The 18,985-nt window shown below is 30.6% G+C and overlaps 1 non-coding gene across 1 annotated transcript; it reads right to left on the reverse strand.

The window, feature by feature from the left end:
- Positions 1 to 12,232: 12,232 nt before the first annotated feature.
- On the reverse strand, positions 12,233 to 12,339 carry LOC139873922 (small nucleolar RNA R71). The gene has a single exon (XR_011767633.1). It is a non-coding gene; the product is annotated as a small nucleolar RNA R71 (small nucleolar RNA).
- Between the last annotated feature and the right edge of the window lie 6,646 nt (positions 12,340 to 18,985).

Genomic DNA, 18,985 nt, shown 5'->3' on the forward strand with positions numbered 1-18,985 from the left:
GAATTGCACTTTGAGTCAAACGACTCTAGTATGTTGAGTGAGTTAGTTGACAAATTCGATTGTGTGATTGATTATGTGCCTAATGTAATAGGTATACTTTGAAGGTTTACAAGTTCGGTTAACTTTCACGAAGACATTAAGGTGAGTGGAGTAATTATACATATGTGTATATGACGTATTTATTTGTGGGTGTTATGGTATGAACCATCGAGCCGGTAGTGCCATAACATGTGTGTGATCAAGTGTGAACCATAAGCCGGTAGCACTATAAACTAAAGTGTGAACCATGAGCCGGTAGCACTATAAACTAAGATGTGAACCACGAGCCGGTAGCATCGAGTGTGAACCACGAGCCGGTAGCACTATAAAACAAAGTGTGAACCACGAGCCGGTAGCACTATAAAAGAGTATGACTCAATTGAGTATGGTGTGAACCACTAGCCGGTAGCACCATAGCGTTATGGTTAACCATATTGAGATTGTTGATTGTTTAGCATATTGTTTAAATATATTGTGTTGAGTATATGCTAATGCGGTTTTGTGATAATGTGCGACTTGTTAAGTATTTCGGGTATGATGTTATGCTATTTTGAGTTTCAAGTTCGTACGAGGTATTCAGAAATTGTGATTGCAAATAGATGGGTTATATATATGTATGTATAATTATTGCATTCACTAAGCGTTAGCTTACCCTCTCGTTGTCTACCTTTTTTAGGCTCGGGTGCGGACAAAGGAAAAGGTATTCGGTTAGATTAGTTCTCCCGCTTGATTTGATAGGGGATGCTTTTGGGTTAGCTTTTGGAAGTTCGGTCAAGCTTTGAGTGGTTTAACCCCAAACACCATGCTCTAGGGTCGTTTGGGAATTAAACTTGTATTTGGTAGAAACTTTTATTTTTGGAACGAAACTCGTAAAATGGGCGATGTGGGCCCGATGTTGTAAAACTTAATTTGATGATGAAAGCCTCTTAGTTTATCATATTGTGTTATGTTGTGAAAAGGTTTTTGTGTAAAAGTGACGGGAAGCGGGTTTTCCGCTCACGTGAGTTGGACCCGTGATCAGTCCCTGGCAGTTCATTGGGATGCCGTCCCAATTGCTTGGAGGCCGTCCCATTCTTAAGGGCTGGATGTCGTCCCAAAATCTGGACACCGTCCAGATGGTCAGTCCCAGAATTTTTTTTTTTTTTTGTACGCGTTTTGAGTTTATGAAGTCGAGTTGTTACATAAGAACTTTTCATTTAGAACTCGTGTGATTTTGATGAACGGATTAAAAGATATAGTCAACTGAATTATTATTTATTTTAGTATATTTATTGTTATAATGATTATTACTATCGTCGTTATTATCGTAGTTATAATTATTATCTAATTATTATTATTATTATTATTATTATTATTATTATTATCAATATCATTATCGTTATAAGTATTATTATTAAAAATTGTTATTTTTATTAATATTATTACCGTTATTATCATTAAAATTATTATTAACATTATCATTACTTTTATTATTATTATTATTATTATTATTATTATTATTATTATTATTATTATTATTATTATTATTAAAATAGTTATTAGTATTATCATAAATATTATTATAATATTTATTAATATTAGTATTATCTAATTATTATGACTACTAATATTATCATTATTATGAATGCGATATAAAAGATGGACTAAAAGCTATTAATCAAATCAATTAGGAAGACATTGATTTAGATAAAAATATCGTTTTCATTATTTTTATCATTAAAAGTACTATTAACATTAAACTATCATTTTACTGAAGTTATCATTTTTAATAGAAATATCATTGTTATTATAAGATATAATTATTATTATCATTTTAGTATTATTATTAATTATCATTTTGAATAGAATTATTTTCTTTATAAAATATTATTATTATTGCTGTTAATATTAAAAAGTATCGTTATTATTATCATGAATAGAATTATCATTCATCATAATTAATATCATCATTAGTAAATATAAATATTGTTATTATTATTAGTAGAATAACAATACTTATTATTATTATAATACAACTTTTACATATTATTATCAACATTATTTATTCAAGTAAATATGAGATACAAAGATATTTTTACCACGCGTAATTTAATTACATTAATAATACCTATCACTATAGTTTTACGATATTAATTGAACTTCATAAATTTTATTACTTAAGATATATAAAAATATATTTTTATCATATATAAACTTTGATATAAAATTTTTTATGACTTTTATTATTTACTTTAAATTTGATAAATATATTTAAAACGACTATATTTAGGTTATATAATAAACAAGTATAGATTTTGGAAATCATTTTGAGTCAAGTTGACTTTTGTTGAATTTTGCATATCGATCTCGAGCATTAGGATTGTGATACACTATGACTTGACCTAAATTGTTAGACAGATATTGACCAACATACAAATATATATACTTAATATAGGTTCGTTAATCCAAGGCCAACCTTGCATTGTTCAGTGCCGTCATTTGCATTATTGCTACGAAATACAGTATCGTGAGTTTCATTACTCCATTTTTATATATATTTTTGGGACTGAGAATACATGCGCTGCTTTTATAACTGTTTTACGAGATAGACACAAGTATTTGAAACTACATTCTATGGTTGAATTATTATACCGGATATCACCCTTTTAGCTTGGTAGCCTAAGAATTTGGGAACAGACCCCCAAATTGACGCGAATCCTGAAGATAGATCTATGGACTTTGACACGTCCCATCCGGGTTACGGATGCTTTAGTACTTCGATTTTATATACAGATGAGTGTACCTGTATATCTGGGGATATCCTAGATGCATTTGTTAATGTCGGTTACCAGGTGTTCACCATATGAATGATTTTTAATTCGCAGGTTATGCGTACTATTTTGTACTCGGGTTACGTGTACAATTAAATATCTGAAATCTTTTGGTCTATTAAAGTGAAGAAAATGAATGTTTATGATAAACTAATGAACTCACCAACCTTTTAGTTGACACTTGAAAGCATGTTTATTCTCAGGTATTAAAGAAATCTTCCGCTGTGCATTTGCTCATTTAGAGATATTACTTGGAGTCATTCATGGCATATTTCATAAGACGTTGCATTCGAGTCGTTGAGTTCATCAAGATTACTATTAAGTCATTATTAGTTTGGATATATTATGAAATGGTATGCATGCCTGTCAACTTTCGATGTAATGAAATTTTGTCTTTTAGAAACGAATGCAATGTCTGTAAAATGTACCATTTAGAGGTCAATACCTCTCAATGAAATCAACTATTGTAATTCGTTTATAATCAATATGAACGGGTTGTTAAATGAAACGTTTAGGATTATGATGAAGATAAAGTCTTGGCAGTTTAGGACATGGTAAATATTTAAGCGTGTGAAATAATAAATAGAACGGGTCTGCAGTTAATTGGTTGGGTGTGTGTTGGTGAAACGAGAGGTCGCGGGTTCGAGTCTCGGCTGTGGTGTTTTTTGTTTTTAAGCTTGTTTTAAAGGTAGTTCTCTTTTTATGTTTATCATCATCATCATCATCATCATCATCATCATCATCATCATCATCATTATTATTATTATTATTATTATTATTATTATTATTATTATTATTATTATTATTATTATTATTATTATTATTATTATTATTATTATTATTATTATTATTATTATTATTATTATTATTATTATTATGATTATGATTATTATTATTATCAATATAAGTATCATTATTAATAAAATTATCATTTTTAGAATATTATTATTATTATTAGTAGTATTAACAATATTTTTATATTTTAACATTATTATTAGTATTAATATCGTTATTAACATATATCATTATTTTTATTATTATAAGTATTATCATTTTTATTAACATTACTATATAGTATCAAAATATTTTAATAAATATTTATAGAAGTAAACTCACTGTAGTAATAGTAAATACTAATTAGTTATTTAAAATGAATCATATAAATATATCTAACTTACTATTTAATATAACAAATTATGGATTTTTAAAGCTATATAAATATTAATTATTTAAAAAATATATAAAAAAAGTATATAGGACATATAATTTAAGATATAAAATATAAATTTGTTCGATTACAATTTTATGTGTTAATATATATGTAAATGATATAGGTTCGTGAATCCGAGGCCAACCCTGCATTGTTCAGTTCAGTCGTATGCATATTTTTACTACAAAATACAGTATTGTGAGTTTTATTTGCTCCCTTTTTAAATGATTTTGCAATATATATTTTTGGGACTGAGAATACATGCGCTGCTTTTATAAATGTTTGACGAAATAGACACAAGTAATTGTAACTAAATTCTATGGTTGAATTATCGAAATCGAATATGCCACTTTTTAGTCTGGTAATCTAAGAATTAGGGAACAGACACCCTAATTGATGCAAATCCTAAATATAGATCTATTGGGCCCAACAAGCCCCATCCAAAGTACCGAATGCTTTAGTACTTCGAATTTATCATGTCCGAAGAGAGTCCCGGAATGATGAGGATATTCTATATTCATCTTGTTAAGGTCGATTACCAGGTGTTCACCATATGAATGATTTTTATCTCTATGTATGGGATGTACATTTATGAGAAATGGAAATGAAAATCTTGTGGTCCATTAAAATGATGGAAATGAATGTTTATGATAAACTAATGAACTCACCAACCTTTTGGTTGACATTTTTAAGCATGTTTATTCTCAGGTATGAAATAAATCTTCCGCTGTGCATTTGCTCCATTTAAAGATATTACTTGGAGTCATTCATGGCATATTTCAAAAGACGTCGCATTCAAGTCGTTGAGTTCAATAAAGATTATTACTAAGTAAATGACAGATTAGGTCATTTATAGTTTGGATATTATGAAATAGCATGCATGTCTGTCAACTTTCGATGAAATGAAAGTTTGTCTTTTAAAACGAATGCAATGTTTGTAAAATATATCATATAGAGGTCAAATACCTCGCAATGTAACCATATGTTATTGTATTCGTCCTTATGGATTAGGACGGGTCGTCACATAGAAACACTACAAATCTTCAACTAAAGTTGATAAAGATTCCACCACAACTATAATATCATATATGAAGATTTGGATTTCACCACAATGTTTGATAAAGTAACACCACAAACACTGATAAAGAAACCACTCTTAGCCACCGGAATCAAAGATTCGTAAAGACACGGAGATTTTTGTAAATAGATAAGCTCTATCAAACTTTCATTCATTCATCAACTGAGTTTTACAATTACAAGAGCTCTCTATTTATAGGAGAAGCTTAAACATGCTTAAAAGTGTCAACCAAAAGATTGATGAGTTCATAGGTTTATCATAATCATTCATTTCCATAATTTTAATAGACCACAAGATTTCATTTTTATATTACACATAACCTGTGTAATAAAATAGTACGCATAACCTGCGAATTAAAATTCATTCATATGGTGAACACATGGTAACCAACATTAACAAATGCATCTAGAATATCCTCAAATATACAGGTACACTCATCTGTATATAAAATCGAAGTACTAAAGCATCCGTAACCCGGATGGGACGTGTCAAAGTCCATAGATCTATCTTTAGGATTCGCGTCAATTTGGGGGTCAGTTCCCAAATTCTTAGGCTACGAAGCTAAAAAGGGTGATATCCGGTATAATAATTCAACCATAAAATGTAGTTTCAAGTACTTGTGTCTATTTCGTAAAACAGTTATAAAAGCAGCGCATGTATTCTCAGTCCCAAAAATATATATAAAAAAGGGAGTAATGAAACTCACGATGCAATATTTTGTAGTAAAAATATTCATACGACGATACTAAACAATGCAGGGTTGACCTCGAATTCACGAACCTATATCATTTATATATATATATATATATATATATATATATATATATATATATATATATATATATATATATATATATATATATTAAAACATATAATGGAAATCACATAATTTTATTTATTAATATATATTATTTATATATATTTGTAGTTATATAGGATTTATATTAAATTCCATTTAAAAACATATACTTATATTATATCTTAAATTATATGTTATATATATTTATTTTGTATATATATATATTTTAAAATGATTAATATCTATTCATTTAGTTATATTAATATATATATCCATATATATACATGTATGTATATATACATATTTATTATTATGTTTGAAATTCAATAGTTTGTTACATGTAATTATTTTTCTAGATAATGTTAATATGTAGTTATATGAAATATTAATATAGTTATAGTATATATACTAAATACATTTTATATACAAAATTATTTATTTGTTAAAAATGATAGTTTTGACATTAGTGAGTTACTAATAATAATAACTTTATTAATAATGATAATACTGATAATAGTAATGATATTGTTAATAATGATAATAATAATACTAATAACTATAAAAATGATACTAATTAAAGAAAATAATAATAAATTTTATTGTTTTCATATTAATGATAATAATAATAATCCTAAACATTTAATAATAATAATACATATATTAGTAATGAAATTAATAATAATAGTTATAATACTTGTAATAACAACAAATAATAATAATAACAACATCAACAACAATAATAACAACAACAACAACAACATCAACAACAACAACAACAACAACAACAACAACAACAACAGCAGCAGCAGCAGCAACAACAACGACAACAACAACAACAACAACAACAACAACAACAACAACAACAACAACAACAACAACAACAACAACAACAACAACAACAACAACAACAACAACAACAACAACAACAATAATAATAATAATAATAATAATAATAATAATAATAATAATAATAATAATAAAACTACCTCACAAGAATAGGTCTTTAAAAAAATATAACGCCTCAGCCGGGGCTTGAACCCGCGACCTCCCGCTCACCCACAAACACCTCATACCATTCGACTATCCTTGTTTTCCTGTTTTAAACCCAACTTGATTATTTATAACCTGTTTCCTCTTATAACCTAGCCAAATCCTTCAGCCCAACAAACAACTAAGTCCAATAAAGATGTGGGATTCATGATTCCAGCCCAGCAGCAAAACTGATTAAATCAGTGGGTTTGGTTTGTTGGAAAACAGAAAAATACGCTGCAATAGCAGCAAATAACCAACATCATCATCTTCATTATCGTTAAAGAAAAAAAATCATCATAATCATATCATCTAACATCATAACCATCATCATATGAACGTCATCATGTATCATTCCAGCAATCGATCTCGATCATTATTCCTCATGTATCATCATCGATTATATCATCATTATCACTCATCACTACATCGTCAATCATCACTATTGATCATCATCATCTCATCATCGACATCATCACATCCTCTATTATCATCATCTTTATCATTTCCACTGTTCATCATCATCATCATCGCCGTCATCCAACAACCCGTAAGCATCATCATCAATTTTCTTTGTTTCCATCATCATCATGCTTCATCATTCATTTCATTATCATTGTTCAACAACATCACCATCATAATCATCATCGTTAACAGAAGAATAGAAACAGACGAGTAACATGAAATAAAGAAAAAATGGGTTTTGTTAGTGGGTTATAGCAACAGATATGTTAAGTGGTGGTGATGTTTATTGTTGAATCAAAACATAAAAGAAGAGACATAATAGCAGCTTGAATGGTTTTGATTGGTGGTGTTTTAATAATGGTGGTTGTCAGTGGTGATCGTTGTAGTGAAAACATGAGCAAGTAACAACGTAGCAGTGGCAACATGGAGGATATGGTGATGGTTTTCACGTAGAAATAGAAACATTTAGCTGCTGTATCAGCAATATAGTGACTGCAGTAGCAATACACAAGCTGTAAATTGGTTGTTTCATGTAGAAAGAAGGAAAGAAAGAAAAGAAAAATGCGTGATGTGAAGGTTGGTGGTTTCAAGTGATGTTTGGAGGTTTGAGTGATGTTTAAACTATAAAACAGGAAACGAGCAGTAGCCGGTGGTGTGATTCCTGGACAAATTAGAAATGTAAACAACAAGTACGAAGCAGCAACTACAGTGTTTGGTTTGGTGGTACATTCGAACCAGAAACACGAAAGAAACTGTAGCAACAGCAGTGTAGACGGTTATGGTGGTGGTATCCGGTGTAGGGGCGGTTGTAGGTGAAAATGGTGGTGGTTTATTGATAATGCTAAAAACGAACATATATTTCATAGCATTATCCTTCAAGAAATACAAGCTTTTAGTTGCAATTGTTCTATTTACAAGTAATATTCGTTTAAAAAATAAAAGATGAAGACAAAAGACAGATTCGACGAATTGAAGACGCAAATGACCAAAAAGTTAAAAAGTACAAAGTACAATCCAAGTGGTTCAATTTATTAATGAGAAACGTCTAAAATTTACAAGAGTACGAGCCGTGAAACGCAAAGTACAAGATATTAAATCGTACGAAAAGGCGTTCGAAAATCCGAAACCAAGACATTAACCAACTTTCAGCACCCGACGCAATGGACCAAAAATTACAAGTCAACTATGCACAAGAATATAATATAATATATAATTAATTATATATATTATTATATATTATAATTATAAGTAGCCCACGTTTAACTCAAAGAGATGAGCTAGAATCCAAAGCTCCGCGACTGCGGAGCTGTGAAGAGGAGAAATACCACACTCGCGGAGTTCAACAGTTAAACGTGGGCCTATAAAAGGCAACGAATTCTGCTCGATCAAACACACCTTTTTCTTTTCCTTTCTCTCAACATATACGATATATATATATATATATATATATATATATATATATATATATATATATATATTTATATTTTATAATTATAATTTTAATTTAAGTTTAATAATAATAAGGTTATGTTGGCGAATGTTTTAAGTTTGTAAGTCGAAATTCTGTCTGTGTAATGCTACGCTATTAATAATCATTGTAAGTTATGTTCAACCTTTTTAAATTAATGTCTCGTAGCTAAATTATTATTATGCTTATTTAAGCCGAAGTAATCGTGATGTTAGGCTAAATATTAAGATTGGGTAATTGGGCTTTGTACCATAATTGGGGTTTGGACAAAAGACCGACACTTGTGGAAATTGGACTATGGACTATTAATGGGCTTTATATTTGTTTAACTGAATGATAATTCGTTAATTTAATATAGAGATTTATAATTTGACGTATCTATAAATAACCATATACACTCGATCGGACACGATGGGCGGGATATTTATAGGTACTAATAATCGTTCATTTAATCGGACACGGGAGTGGATTAATAGTCAATGGACTCATTAAAACAGGGGTGGATTACATGCAAGGACACTTGGTGTAATTGTTAATAAAATATTAAAACCTTAGATTACACAGTCGATAACCTGGTGTAATCATTAACAATGTATTAAAACCTTATTACAGTTTAAGTCCCCAATTAGTTGGAATATTTGACTTCGGGTATAAGGATAATTTGACGAGGACACTCGCACTTTATATTTATGACTGATGGACTGTTATGGACAAAAACCATATGGACATATTGAATTATCCAGGACAAAAGACAATTAACCCATGGTAATAAATTAAAATCAACACGTCAAACATCATGATTACGGAAGTTTAAATAAGCATAATTCCTTTATTTTATATTTCATCGTACTTTTATTTACTGTCATTTTATTTATTGCACTTTTAATTATCGTACTTTTAATTACCGCATTTTTATTTATCGTCATTTACTTTACGCTTTAAATTAACTTATATTTATTTTTAATATTTTACATTAGGTTTTAATTGTGACTTAAGACATAAAATTGACAAACCGGTCACTAAACAGTAAAAACCCCCTTTTATAATAATAATACTACTATATATATATATATACAAATATAGTTTTTAAAAATATAGCGTTAAACTTGGCTAGCTCCCTGCGGAATGAACCGGACTTACTAAAAACTACACTACTGTACGATTAGGTACACTGCCTATAGTGTTGTAGCAAGGTTTAGGTATATCCACTCTATAAATAAATAAATAACTTGTGTAAAATTGTATCGTATTTAATAGTATTTCGCAATAAAAATATAACTATATCGTATACACCTCGCACAACATCAAGTATTTTTGGCGCCGCTGCCGGGGAAAATTCAACACCGATGCGAAACGCTATAAAAAAAGCTTTTTATTAAGTTTTAATCTATTTTTGTAAAAATATAAGTTTTAAATATTAAAAACAAAAATATAAAAACATAAAAAAAAATATATATATCTATTTAGGTGTTTTAATTAAAAAATTTTTTTTTAGAATTATAAAAATCTAATAAGTAATTGTTAAAATATAAGTTTTATTTAAGTTATATTTTAAAAAAACTAAAAACAGAAAATATAAATTAAAAGTAAAAAGTTAAAAAAATATATATATATTAAAAACTAAACCTGTCGAACGAATTTGAACCTACAGCTCATTTGAATCAGCATCCTCCGCACTCGCGGAGTTTTTGGGTAGAAGACATCCGCACTCGTGGAGCCGTTTGACATCTGCGACCTGGTACCTCATTTATTACGAAATTAGGGTTAAAAATTAATTATTATTAATTATAATTAGGGTTTAGTAATTTAATATAATTAGTTTTAAGTTTTAATCAAATTTTATATTTTTAAGTTTTAATTAGTTTTATTAATATATAAAACTAATATTTTTATAAAATACTTTATATAAAAATAATATATTTATAAAAATTGTATTTTTATAACTTTAAGTTTTATTTTTAACTTTTGTATCTTTTTATTAGTTTAATTTGTAATTTGTATTTTTATCGTTCGTAATTAGTTCGTAACTAAGTATTTTGCCGTAGTTATTTTATATCTCTAGATTCTTAGGCATTGCCGTAAAATCCCTTAAGTGATTTTTCTTTAGATTAAGATTTAGACGCTTTAGAATTTTACGACGTCGTTTATCGCTTTATTTTTAAATAAGTTTTAGTACCTTTTTAAGTTATTGCCGTTTTGGATATAGAATTCCTTTTAAGCTTTAATTCCTTTAGACACAATTTTTAATATTTAGTTTTTAGACTTTTAAATTTCGACGTTTTTCTTTCTTATTATAATTTTTCGACCTTTTATTTTTCAACGTTTTTCGATGCACTCTTTTTCTTTCTTATTTCTCGAAGCTCTAGTTTTTAGGACATAGATTTTTTTTTATTATTTTCTTTAAACTTCTACGAAAAATTATTTTAAGCGGTTAAATTGATAGACATCCAAAATTTTCTGGTTCGTAGTAATAGTTGGATTTGTTAGTGGCGAGTTGTGGGCTTCCGATTTAAAGGGTCCTGGCTACCTGCTGCATCTATTGGCTATTCGAAGCGTGGGAAAAATTAGAAAAGTCTATTAATTTGATAGCTTATATAATTTTTATCTTTATAACTAATAGGATATTCAGTGAATGCACCGAGCAAAACGTTCTCTACCTTTCATACATTCACCACCTGTAACTCGATCAAGACATTTAGCCAACATTGTCGCCGTTGATTTTTCTTTAGAATCCTCATCTAGTCGACCAAGTACTCCAATTTAAATTTTCGATAATCCATTTTTTGAACCCAACCTCACAATTGAGAATCCGGAGGATATTCAGGGACAATTCAGAGATCCTGAACCACTAATCATTCCTCCTGAACCACAAATCACTCATCCAGAGATTGTCGAGGAACAAACCATTAAATCAGAATCCTCTAGTGATTCAGATTCAACAATTTCAATCATGGAAAATCTGGAACCTCTAAGTATGGAAGACCGAATGAGGGCTAAACGCACTGGCCAAGGTCATGCAATTACTCAACCAGACATTAATGTACCAGATTATGAAATCAAAGAACAAATCCTACACATGGTAACTAATCAATGCCAATTTAGTAGTGCACCGAAGGAAGACCCAAACGAACATCTTCGTACCTTTAATAGGATCTGTACTCTATTTAAAATTAGAGAAGTAGAGGATGAACAGATCTATCTCATGTTATTTCCCTGGACTTTAAAGGGAGAAGCCAAAGATTGGTTAGAATCGTTACCTGAAGGGGCGATTGATACATGGGACGTTTTAGTTGAAAAATTTCTTAAACAATTCTTTCCAGCATCTAAAGCCGTGAGACTTCAAGGAGAAATTGTTATGTTTACACAAAAGCCAAATGAAACTCTATATGAGGCGTGGACAAGATTTAGAAAGTTGTTGAGAGGATGTCCTCAACATGGTTTAGACACTTATTAAATAGTATAAATATTCGACCAAGGATGCGATATTACTACATGAAAAGACATCGATATAGCAGCTGGTGGTTCCATTATGAAGAAAACCGCAACTGAAGCTTACAAAATTATTGATAACACTGCTTCACACCCACATGAGTGGCACCAAGAAAAAGATATCGTTAGATCATCTAAAGTGGCTAGAGCCGATTCTAGCCATGACTTTGATTCCATTTCCGCAAAGATAGATGCTTTCGAGAGACGAATGAAAAGGAGACTAAGGATATTCACGCAATACGAATTAGTTGTGAACAGTGTGGAGGACCACATTTGACAAAAGATTGTCTCAATATTGAACAAACAATGGAACAAAGAGAGAATGTTTCATACATGAACCAAAGACCTGGAAATAATTATCAGAATAATTATCAACCGCCAAGACCAAACTATACTCAAAATCAGAATTATAACCGAAATGTTCCGTACAACAACCAACAATGTCCTAGCAATCAACAAGTATCTAATAATACTTACAACCAGTAAATACCTATTTTTCCAAATAAACCACCACAAACCGATGATAAAAAGCCAAATTTAGAAGATATGATGTCGAAGCTAGTTGAATCTCAAACTCAATTTTTCACATCTCAGAAACAAACCAATGAACAAAATGCTCAAGCATTTAAAAATCAACAAGCTTCTATTCAAAATCTGGAACAAGAAGTAAGCAACCTAGCAAGGTTGATAGGTGAAAGAAAACCGGGGAGTCTACCCAGCGATACAAATGCTAACCCCCAAAATGAAACAGCTAAAGCCATTACCACTAGAAGTGGTATTACACTTAAACCACCTAAAATACCTGTAATTTCTGATGACTCTACTCCTACTACACAGGCACCACAGCCTGAACAAGAAAAGGAATCAAAACCGGTAGTTGAAAAGGTTAATGAAGATAACACAGTTAAGGCTAAACCTTATGTTAAACCATACCAACCACCACTTCCTTACCCGAGTAAAATGAGAAAAGAAAGACTTGAAGCCGAGCAATCCAAATTCTTGGATATGTTTAAACAAATAAATGTCAATCTTCCTTTCATTGATGTGATTTCAGGAATGCCTAGATATGCTAAATTCTTGAAAGATCTAATCACAAATAGAAAGAAAATGGAAGAACTCTCGGCTGTTACAATGAATGCTAATTGTTCTGCAGTGCTGTTGAATAAGATACCAGAAAAACTCTCAGATCCAGGAAGTTTCACAATTTCATGTTTTCTGGGTAGTCTTAGTTCAATAGAAGCATTGGCAGACTTAGGTGCTAGTAAAAATTTAATGTCGTATTCACTATATGCTAAACTAGACCTTGGAGAATTGAAACCAACACGAATAAGCATACAACTAGCCGATCGATCAGTAAAATATCCTAGAGGGATAATGGAAAACATGCTAGTTAAAGTTGGTACTTTAGTATTTCTAGTAGATTTTGTTATTCTGGACATGGAAGAAGATTCTCGAGTTCCTCTTATATTATGAAGACCATTCTTAAACACGGCTAAAGCAATAATTAATGTGTTCGGTAAGAAACTGACCCTAAGTATAGAGGACGAGAGTGTTACCTTTTCTGTTGATAGAGCCATGCAACAACCGTAATCTGCAGATGATACATGTTATTATATTTAAACTATAGATTCACATGCAGAATTGTTAGAAGAATTTCCAGAATTACAAGGAACAGAAGAATGTTCTTTAGGAGAAGGGACTGAACCAATTGATGAAACTGAAATGTTAGCTGCACTCATGGCTAATGAATATGAACCAACAACAGAAGAACTTCAAATGCTAAAAGAGGAAGACATATATCGATACAAATCATTGATAGAAGAACCACCGACATTAGAGTTAAAGCCACTTCCAAACCATTTGGAATACGCTTATTTACATGGTGAATCTGAATTACCTGTAATAATATCATCTTCTCTTACTGAAAATAAAAAATCTCAACTCATTTCTGTGCTAAAAGCTCATAAACCAGCTATTGCATGAAAGATTCATGATATTAAAGGAATAAGTCCTTCGTATTGCACACATAAAATCCTTATGGAAGAAGGTCATAAAACATATGTGCAACGCCAACGAAGACTAAATCCAAATATGCAAGATGTTGTTAAGAAAGAAATTATTAAACTGCTAGATGCAGGTTTAATTTATCCAATCTCTGATAGTCCATGGGTAAGCCCAGTTCAATGCGTACCTAAGAAGGGTGGCATGACTGTCATCACAAATAAAAAAAAATGATCTTATTCCTACTAGGACTGTAACAAGATGGCGTGTTTGTATTGATTATAGAAAATTAAATGACGCTACCAGAAAAGATCACTTTCCCTTACCTTTCATTGATCAAATGTTGGAAAGGTTAGCCGGAAACAGTTACTATTATTTTCTTGACGATTTTTTCGGATATTTTCAAATTCCAATAGCACCCGAGGACCAAGAGAAAACCACATTCACGTGCCCTTATGGTACTTTTGCTTACAAACGCATGCCATTTGGACTTTACAACGCCCCTGCAACCTTTCAAAGGTGCATGATGGCAATTTTTCACGACATGGTAGAAGAATGCATGGAAGTTTTTATGGATGACTTTTTAGTCTTCGGTGATACTTTTGAAACATGTCTAGTTAATCTTGAACTAATGCTTATTAGATGCGAGTAATCAAATCTAGTATTTAATTGGGAAAAATGCCATTTCATGGTTAAAGAAGGCATCGTTCTTGGTCATAAAATTTCAAAGGAAGGAATTGAAGTGGATAGAGCTAAAGTAGATGTAATTGCTAAACTTCCACATCCCACCAATGTTAGAGGAGTTAGGAGTTTTCTAGGGCATGCAGGTTTTTACCGACGTTTCATAAAAGATTTTTCTAAAATTGCTACTCCTATGAATAAACTCCTAGAAAAAGATGCTCCATTCATCTTTTCGGATGAATGCATCAAATCTTTTAATAATTTTAAAGAAAAACTCAATAATGCACCGATCATGATAACTCCAAATTAGAATCTACCATTTGAACTAATGTGCGATGCAAGTGATTTTGCAATGGGAGCCGGTTTAGGACAAAGGATTGAAAAATGATTTCAACCTATTTATTACGCTAGTAAGACGTTACAAGGAGCACAAACGAATTACACAACTACTGAAAAAGAACTCCTTGCTATTGTCTTTGTTTTTGACAAATTTCGTTCATATCTAGTTCTAGCTAAAACGGTGGTCTATACCGATCATTCTGCTCTTAGATACCTATTTTCAAAACAAGATGCTAAACCACGATTAATCCGTTGGATCTTACTCTTACAAGAGTTCGATATTGAAATCCGAGACAAAAAGGGGGCAGAAAATCTCGCAGCTGATCATCTTTCTCGTCTTGAAAATCCCGAATTAGAAGTTCTAAATGAATCGGCTATACAAGATAACTTTCCTGATGAATATCTTTTGAAGATCAATTATAATGAAATTCCATGATTTACAGACTATGCAAACTACTTAGTATGTGAATTTCTTGAAAAAGGGTTGTCATACATAAAATGAAAGAAATTCTTTAGTGATATAAGACACTATTTCTGGGAAGATCCACATTTGTTTAAAAGTTGTCCCGATGGAATAATAAGTCGATGTGTATTCGGAGATGAAGCTAGTTAAATCTTAAACCATTGTCACACTGGACCAACAGGAGGGCATTATGGGCCTCAACTCACAGCAAGAAAAGTTTATGATGCTGGATTCTATTGGCCTACAATTTTCAAAGATGCACACCTTCTTTGTAAATCCTGTGATGCATGTCAAAGTGCCGAAAAAATAAGTCAACGTGATGAAATGCCACAAAATGTCATTCAAGTATGTGAAGTATTTGACGTTTGGGGTGTTGACTTTATGGGTCCATTTCCAAAATCTCATAATAATCTCTACATTCTCGTTGCCATTGATTATGTATCTAAATGGGCGGAAGCACAAGCTCTCCCAACTAACGATGCATGTGTTTCAGTCAACTTCTTAAAAAGTCTTTTTGCTAGGTTCGGAACACCGAGAGTTTAATAAGTGATCGGGGTACTCATTTTTGTAATAATCAACTTGAGAAAGTTCTCAAAAGATATGGAGTAACTCATAAAATCTCAACCGCTTATCATCCACAAACAAGTAGATAAGTTGAAAATACCAACCGAGCTTTAAAACGTATTCTAGAGAAAACAGTAGGATCAAATCCAAAGGAATGGTTCATGAAATTAGAGGATGCACTCTGGGCTTTTAGAACATCCTACAAAACTCCAATTGGAACCACACCTTTTAGACTCGTTTACGGAAAAGCATGTCACCTTCCAGTAGAAATTGAGCACAAAGCATTTTGGGCTTTGAAGACATGTAATCTTGATTTACATGAAGCCGGACGTTTACGATTAAGTCAACTAAACGAATTAGAAGAATTGAGACATGAAGCATATGAAAATTCGTTAATCTATAAAGATAGAATGAAGAAATGGCATGATAAAAGAATCAGAAGTTCAAAAGAATTTAAAGAAGGAGACAGAGTTCTTCTTTTCAATTCACGATTCAAGCTATTTCCTGGAAAATTGAAATCAAGATGGTCTGGACCATTCATAGTTAAAAGAGTTTTCCCGTACGGAACAGTAGAGTTAATAAATTCAAACGGGATTGAATTTAAGGTTAATGGTTACAGAGTTAAACATTACATAGATAATCCAATGGAAGTTGAAGATGAAGTTAATCACAATTTCGACACCACAGCTAACTAAGTGTGGGAAGATTCGAATCTTTTAAGGGTAATATGTATTTCTGTTAGAGTTAGATTTTATGTTTTCGTTTAGTTCTCGAAAATGGAATCCGCATGGTCTTTCCCTAGCAGACCCTAAAGAGCTAGTCTTCTCCCTCCATTCTGAATTTTTATTTCTTTTAGGTTTTACGAGATGAAGAATTTCTTTGATCTAAACCATGGTCTACTACTACACGCTATGATTACTAAACATAATAATGACACACTCCCGAGTGAAGTGGTATCATTCATAAGAGGCAAAATGGACGAAGTGAGGAAAGAACTCAGGAAGAATCATCATAAGACACATTTTGGTAAAGGAAAATCAAAATCCGCAACAAAAAGAAGAGCACGACACCTTGAAAGATGTCATAAATGCAAAAAATGGTCACACGAAGGTAAATGTTCGAACAATCAAACATATTCAAATACCAAATTTGTTACTCTATGCAGAGAAGGACCGTTCATATGTTTAGAAGAAAAGTTATTGAAGAATCGAGGTTACGCTTATGTAGCTATGGAAAACCAAATCACACGACTCTCCTATGAGTCGGCTAAAGCAGGTCTCTGAGAATTCTTTCTCATAGGTAAGTATGTACAGTTTTTATTTATTTTATTTTATCGCTTTTAACCTTTTGATAATAAATGCTGAATCGTTCGCTATAAAGTATTAAATTGATATTCAATAAAATTAGGTATGCGAAACCGAAATTATTGATATCATACAAAAATTTATTACATCACTGCGAAATTTACCATTTATTCTTAAGGTATAAATATCTTTAATCAATCAATCCAAAATATTTCAGAAATTCATCAGGAGTAAAACTAGGTAAAATAGCCGAAATTACTTTACCCAAAAGAGGGGCGTATATTTTTGATAATATTTGATTGATTAAAGTGGGATAAAAGACCAAAAAGATTTTTAATTTTATTTTTACCTTGTTTTTAAAATTAATATATAAATATTAAATTAATATTGTAAATCTTTTTAAATCAATATATTTAAGTTTTTAAATATTTTAAAAATTAATATTTTCAATATAAGTTTGTAAAATTAATGTATAAAAATATTAATAATATTAATATGAATTTTTAATTTGATGCATTTTAAATTTAAGTTTGGTGTGAATTTAAAAACAAAAATTTACTTTATTTCATTAAGTTAAAATTTTGATTTTTAAAATTCGTCATGAGTTGAAGACTAGGTCGTTGAACCGAAATTGCTTTACCCGAGGGCGGGACGAGAAATTTTGTTATCATTATTTTTAATCTTATTGATTTAAAGTATGCCAAAAACATTTAAAAAACCCAAAAATCTTTTCTTTTAAAACAAACGCTTTAAAATGACAAATTTTAAAATTTTGTCGAGGGACGGACTATGTAAACGTACCGAAACAACCTCGTCCTAAATAAAAAGGAAAACAAAATTTTAAATTTAATTAATTGTTTTATTATTAAAGATTTTATAAAAAAAAAGGAAATTTTCATATATGTTTATTTGTAAAAGTGTAGAATTGTTAATATTGTGAAAATGCGTATAAAGTTTAATATGGATTAAACATGTCATTATGATTGTTTTGATTTATGATTCTGATAACACTAATGCATATTTGGATGCACAAAAATTATATTTAATGTGTTTTGCAGACTGAAAGGGGTGAATCTTCATCCGCATCTCAGGCTCGTAATGCTCCTCCTAAGAATGCAGACGAACGGGATATTAACGACCAATACAAACAAAATATACCTCATCAAGTCATTTCATTTTCAAATATCCATGAGGCAGATTTACACCCAAACTTGAGGTTTGACAGATTATGGATAGAATATCCAAA

Source organism: Rutidosis leptorrhynchoides, chromosome 10 (assembly GCF_046630445.1).
Source record: "Rutidosis leptorrhynchoides isolate AG116_Rl617_1_P2 chromosome 10, CSIRO_AGI_Rlap_v1, whole genome shotgun sequence".
Lineage (NCBI taxonomy): Eukaryota > Viridiplantae > Streptophyta > Magnoliopsida > Asterales > Asteraceae > Rutidosis > Rutidosis leptorrhynchoides.